A 6,787-nucleotide genomic window follows, 5' to 3' on the forward strand; every position below is an offset into this window, starting at 1 on the left:
GTAAGAGCCTTGAGTCCTTCATTATTGAGTGTTGAGGAATTTGGCCAGGCAGACGTGAGTATTTTAGAATCGTTTGGTTTTCCTCTCATTCAAGCAGTGGCTGAACTGACCCCTCGCTGTCTAGTGTCCACGTTCAGCCCGGTAAGGATTGATCTTGGCAAGGGGGAAGAGAGAGAGAGAGAGGGAGAGACGGAGAGAGAGAGATAAAAAGTCGAGGACCTTTATGGAGTTGAGAACCCCACAAAAGAAGCGAGAGAAAGAGATTACATGCACTAAAAAAGGGGGAGAGAGACATCTAAGGGCAGACATGAGAAACGGATCCCGAAACAAAGAGAGAGTGGGTCGGGAAACTATCAGAGCTGAGAAACTCCGATTCAGTTGGATTGGTATTATTTAAATTGGCACTTAAATTGTTCTGTGAGATAAGGAAGCTTGTTTAAACATGGGTAATTGCATAGATAAGACGGAAGATCCGTCTTCACCGTTAGCATAAATATGTGAGAAGTTTCCGGAAAAATCCGAAGCCAAGTGGTCCCATTTGGGATCCAGATCTTCATTATTAGAGAGAGAGGTGTTGGTGCACTTAAGGGTCACCATGACTCAGATGAGGTGAGTGACTGAGCAGGAGGCTCTTTCATGGTAACCTCAGGTGGTGTGGGAATTGAGTCGAGAGTGGGTTGCTGGAAAAGCACAGCAGGTCAGGCAGCATCTGAGGAGTAGGAGAATTGACGTTTCGGACATCGAACATCGAACATAGAACAGTACAGCACAGAACAGGCCCTTCAGCCCACGATGTTATGCCGACCATTGATCCTCATGTATGCACCCTCAGATTTCTGTGACCATATGCATGTCCAGTAGTCTCTTAAATGTCCCCAATGACCTTGCTTCCACAACTACTGCTGGCAATGCGCTCCATGCTCACACAGCTCTCTGTGTAAAGAACCCGCCTCTGACATCCCCTCTATACTTTCCTCCAACCAGCTTAAAACAATGACCCCTCGTGTTAGCCATTTCTGCCCTGGGAAATAGTCTCTGGCTATCGACTCTATCTATGCCTCTCATTATCTTGTATATCTCAATTAGGTCCCCTCTCCTCCTCCTTTTCTCCAATGAAAAAAGTCCGAGCTCAGTCAAACTCTCTTCATAAGATAAGCCCTCCAGTCCAGGCAGCATCCTGGTAAACCTCCTCTGAACCCTCTCCAAAGCATCCACAATCTTCCCTATAATAGGGCGACCAGAACTGGATGCAGTATTCCAAGTGCGGTCTAACCAAAGTTTTATAGAGCTGCAACAAGATCTCACAACTCTTAAACTCAATCCCCCTGTTAATGAAAGCCAAAACACCATATGCTTTCTGAATAACCCTGTCCACTTGGGTGACCATTTTAAGGGATCTATGTACCTGCACACCAAGATCCCTCTGTTCCTCCACACTGCCAAGAGTCCTATCCCTAATCCTGTACTCAGCTTTAAAATTCGACTTTCCAAAATGCATCACCTCGCATTTTTCCAGGTTGAACGCCATCTGCCACCTCTCAGCCCATCTCTGCATCCTGTTAATGTCCCTTCACCAGGAATTATGCCCGAAATGCGATTCTCCTGCTCCTCGGATACTGCCTGATCTGCTGCGCTTTCCCAGGAAGACACTCTCGACTCCAGCACCTGCAGACCCCACTTTCTCCTGGTGTGGGAATTGAACCCACACCATTGGTATTAGCTGTCCATACTGTCCAACATGGAAGACTGAGGAAGGTATTGTTTCGGTGAATCCCTGCCGTACCTTCTCTCAGACCATGCATTCTTCTGAAGGTGCACCACCAGATCAGCTCAGAGTGCTCCTGCATGATCTGAACAAAGATGGGGAGGAGCCGGTGATGGACTGGGATGGACATAGTTAAAAATCACACAGCACCAGGTTATAGTCCAACAGGTTTATTTGGACGCACTACCTTTTGGAGAGCCGCTCCTTCATCGGGTTCTACAGCCACCTGATGAAGGAGCGGCGCTCTGAAAGCTAGTGCTTCCAAATAAACCTGTTGGACTATAACCTGGTGCTGTGTGATTTTAAAATCTGAACAAAGGCTTTGTATCTTCTCAACAGCTCAGGATGGAAGCTGCCAAGTGGGTTTGGACATTTTCCTGGGTGATTCATAACATTGGCACCTTGCCTTCCCCCTCCATGCCTCTCAATGCTGCAGTTGTTCATCCAGCAAGGCAAACTGTGTGGCATCCCTTCTTCTCATGCCAACTGGTGAACAAACAAGTTCTTTCCTGACCGTGTGATCTTTGACCGCCAACTCTCCCTGGTATTTGTCATGGCAACAGACAAGCTTATACCGAATGATTTGGGAAAGAAAACACAAGTTGTTTTAATGTCGCTATGGTTTCTCGGCAAGATCACTTCCATCAGACTTGTCAATGCACTGAAATAAAGTTGAGGTGTAATTACTGCCTTAATGAACGTAGGGAATGCTGTAGGCGATTTGCACACAGTGAGATCTCAAAAATGTCAGTGATTATGATAATAGATATTCTGAAGTTTGATACCATTTCTGTTTACTATATTAGCCCACATAACATATGCCACAGATAGAGTTAGATATCTTGATGTTTATTTATAACGCTCATTATTTACAAGGCTCAGACTTACACACACTGTCGGAATTCTCTGTTACTGGTGTTATACAGATCCGACTGACTGACTGCACTGACTCCATTACACTCAGGGCAAGGGTGGATGTGTCAGTCCTGTCCAACTCACCCACCCACCACCCCCTATCCCAGAACTTGTCCAGCTCCACTCACTCACTCACTCACTCACTCACCCACCCATATTTCCCTCACTGATTCATTCATTCACTCACTCACTCACCTACATCTCACTCACCCAATAAAACCCTCATTCACTCATTCATCAATTCCGAGGTGGCGGGGGGGGGGGGGGGGGGCGGTGATCAGATTATTATCTGAGTGGTCCCAGCAGCTGTGAAAGGAGGGTGCCACTAGATCCTCAATCAGCCAATTGGAGCATCCAGACCAAATGATCAACTGGGTCTACTGCAATTTGTGCCCCACCAGACCCCTGACAGAGAACCCCACCCTCACTGTCCCTCCCACAGAATCCACTCCCCCCTCACCCAGTGTCCCACAGGGATCTTTCCCCAATGTCCTCCAACAGGGATCTCATTCACTGTGTGCCCTACCAGACCCCCTCACTGTGTCCCACAGGGGTCCTCCTCACAGGGACCCCCATCACTTGTCCCCCACAGGGACTCCCTCACTGTATCCCCCACAGGGACCCCCTCACTATACCACAGGGGTCCTCCTCACAGGGACCCTCCTCACAGGGACCCACTCACTGTGTACCCCCACAGGGACCCGCTCACTGTGTCCCCCATAGGAACCCACCTCACTGCGTCCCCCCACAGGGACCCCCCTCACTGTGTCCCCCCACAGGGACCCGCTCACTGTGTCCTCCCACAGGGATCCCCCTCTCACTGTGTACCCCCACAGTGACCCCCCCCTCACTGTGTCCCTGCACAGCACACCTCCCCCACTGTGTCCCCACAGAGACCTCCCCTTACTGTGTCCCCCCACAGGGAACCCCCCTCATTGTGTCCTCCCACAGGGACCCCACCTTCACTGTGTCTGCCACAGGGACACCCCCCTCACTGTGTCCCCCACAGGGATCCGCCCCTCACTGTGTCCCCCACAGGGACACCCCCCTCACTGTGTCCCCCCACAGGGACACCCCCCTCACTGTGTCCCCCCACAAGGAACCCCCCTCACTATGTCCCCACAGGGACCCCCTCTCACTGTGTCCCCCACAGGGACACCCCCCTCACTGTGTCCCCCACAGGGACACCCCCCTCACTGTGTCCCCCCACAGGGACACCCCCCTCACTGTGTCCCCCCACAGGGAACCCCCCTCACTATGTCCCCACAGGGACCCCCTCTCACTGTGTCCCCCACAGGGACACCCCCCTCACTGTGTCCCCCACAGGGACACCCCCCTCACTGTGTCTGCCACAGGGACACCCACCTCACTGTGTTCCCCCACAGGGACACCCCCCTCACTGTGTCCCCCACAGGGACACCCACCTCACTGTGTTCCCCCACAGGGACACCCCCCTCACTGTGTCCCCCCACAGGGAACCCCCCTCACTATGTCCCCACAGGGACCCCCTCTCACTGTGTCACCCACAGGGACCCCCCCCATTGTGTCCCCCCACAGGGACCCCCCACTCACTGTGTCCCCCACAGGGACCACCCCTCCTCACTGTGTCCCCCTACAGGGCCCCCCCTCACTGTGTCCCCACAGGGACTCCCCTCTCACTGTGTCCCCCTACAGGGCTCCCTCCCTCACTGTGTCCCCCCACAGGGTCCCCCCCCTCACTGTGACCTCCACAGGGACCCCCCCCCTGACTGTCTCCCCACAGGGACCCCCCCTCACTGTGTCCCCACAAGGACCCCCCCTCACTGTGTCCCCCAAAGGGACCCCCCGCCCACTGTGTCCCCACAGGGACCCCCTCACTGTGTCCCCCTACAGGACCCCACCCTCACTGTGTCCCCCACAGGGAGAACCCCCTCATTGTGTCCCCCACAGGTACCCCCCCCTCACTGTGTCCCCACAGGGACCCCCTCTCACTGTGTCCCCCACAGGGACACCCCTCTCACTGTGTCTCCACAAGGACACCCCCTCACTGTGTCCCCACAGGGACCCCCCCTCACTGTGTCCCCCACAGGGACCCTCTCACTGTCTCCCCCCCAACAAGAACCCCCTCTCACTGTCTCCCCCCCACAGGGACCCCCTCACTGTGTCCCACAGGGACACTCTTCAAAGGAACCCCTCACTGTCCCCCACAGGGACCCTCCCTCACTGTGTGCCCTACGGGGATGCCTCCCCCCCTCACTGTCTCCCCCCACAAGGACCCTTTACTGTCTGCCCTGCAGAGACCACAGTTGGACAAGTCCATTCCACAGAACGTGTCATAGGAACCAACCAAGATTGACCTCACAATATGTCTGTGACCTTTGACACATGGATGCACAAAGACAGCAATGTTTTGGCACCTTCAAATTCTTCTTGTCATCCCACCCCATCCTGATGAGGAATGCCGTAGGTGATAGAAACCTGTCTCGTTCATTTGTTCTTTTGATATTGTTGTGCCATTGAAAAAATCCTGGCGGACCTTCTACCATAATTCCTCCTTCATGCAATATCCCTACAACCCTCATTTCCCTTTGTGCCCCAATATGTATTGGCCCTGCTATTGAAGCTATATGACCATGAGTGTTACTATCCCACTCGGTAAGGAATTCCTAGGAATTGCAATCTTCTGAGTGAAAAGGTTTCTCCTCGTCCCGGTCCTTAATAACTGACCCTCATCCTGAGACAATAATCAATCTGGCATTGTCCTTGGGTCACTATTCTGAAGTTCCCTTCCTCCCTGGGGCAACACAAGCATTGTTTTATTATGGCTTAATTCTAGACTAGGGAGGCCTGTGCGTTTCACAGAGTTACATGACTTTGCAACATGTGACATCCAGTAAAAGTACCCACCTCTTCTTCAGTCACTCTCTGTGTGTGATGCAGTCAACTCAGCAACATGTGCGTTTGATGTACAGCAACTCAATAAGCATGGAACCCAGACCATGCATGTGAGTCTGTGATATCGCAACCTTCTACACAGTGTTATAAACAAAACTTCGAGATATCTGGCTCAACAAGCATCCACCTATCTGTGGTACATGCTAGACAGACTTACATATGCAGTCAGTATCCGTGTTATAAATGAGTTCTGTTCCTGTGCACATGCATGTATTAACTTGTACACATGTCAGAACCCAATACAGTACAATATGGAGTAGCCATTCATCAGTGTCAAGATTAATAGTCAAGATTAGAGTGGTGCTGGAAAAGCACAGCAGGTCAGACAGGATCCTGATGAATGCCTGAAACATTGATTTTCCTGCTTCTCGGATGCTGCCTGACCTGCTGTGCTTTTCCAGCACCACTCTAATCTTGACTCTAATCTCCAGCATTCGCAGTACTCACTTTGGCCCATTAAAATTAATAGACACCTGTGTGTGATCTCATTTGTAAGCCTGAACATTCATAAGTCAGGTGTTTGAATATTGGGAACCGCCTTTATAGAAAACCACAAGCAGCATTGAGAGTAAAAACACCCAGTAGTTTAAGAAGGAGACCTGAGATTTCCTTTTTGATGGATGATAAACTTGAGTGTTGAACAAATTTTCAAATAAATTATAAGAAAGGTATGCCTTACAGGCAGGCCTGTGCTGCTATACACAATGTAAGGAAAGTGTGCATTCACCTGCTGGGTCAGGTGACCAAAGGCAACAGCTCAGTTGGCTGGACAGCTGGTTTGCGAGTAATGTTGACAGTGTGGGTTTAATTCTGACACTGCTCAAGATGCTCATGAAGGATTCTCCTTCTCAATCTCTTACCCCCTTTTCTTGAAGCACGGTTATTCTCAGGTTAAACCACGGGGTTAAGGTCCAGCAGGTTTATTTGAAATCACAAGCTTTCGGAGCGCTGCTCCTTTGTCAGGTGACCTGTTGAAGGAACAGCATGCCAAAACCTCGTGATTTCAAATAAACCAAATCGCTAATGAGCGAGCAGCGTTGACTAGATCAGGAGTTTGAGGTTCACACCTGGTAATGAGGGACCCTTGTAGGCAAAAGCTAGAGCACCAATCTAGCAACACTTGGAGCAAGTTTATCTTGAACCAACCATTAAAGACAGAACACACAGAGGCCA

This window comes from Chiloscyllium punctatum, chromosome 18, assembly GCF_047496795.1.
Source record: "Chiloscyllium punctatum isolate Juve2018m chromosome 18, sChiPun1.3, whole genome shotgun sequence".
NCBI classification, from domain to species: Eukaryota; Metazoa; Chordata; class Chondrichthyes; order Orectolobiformes; family Hemiscylliidae; genus Chiloscyllium; species Chiloscyllium punctatum.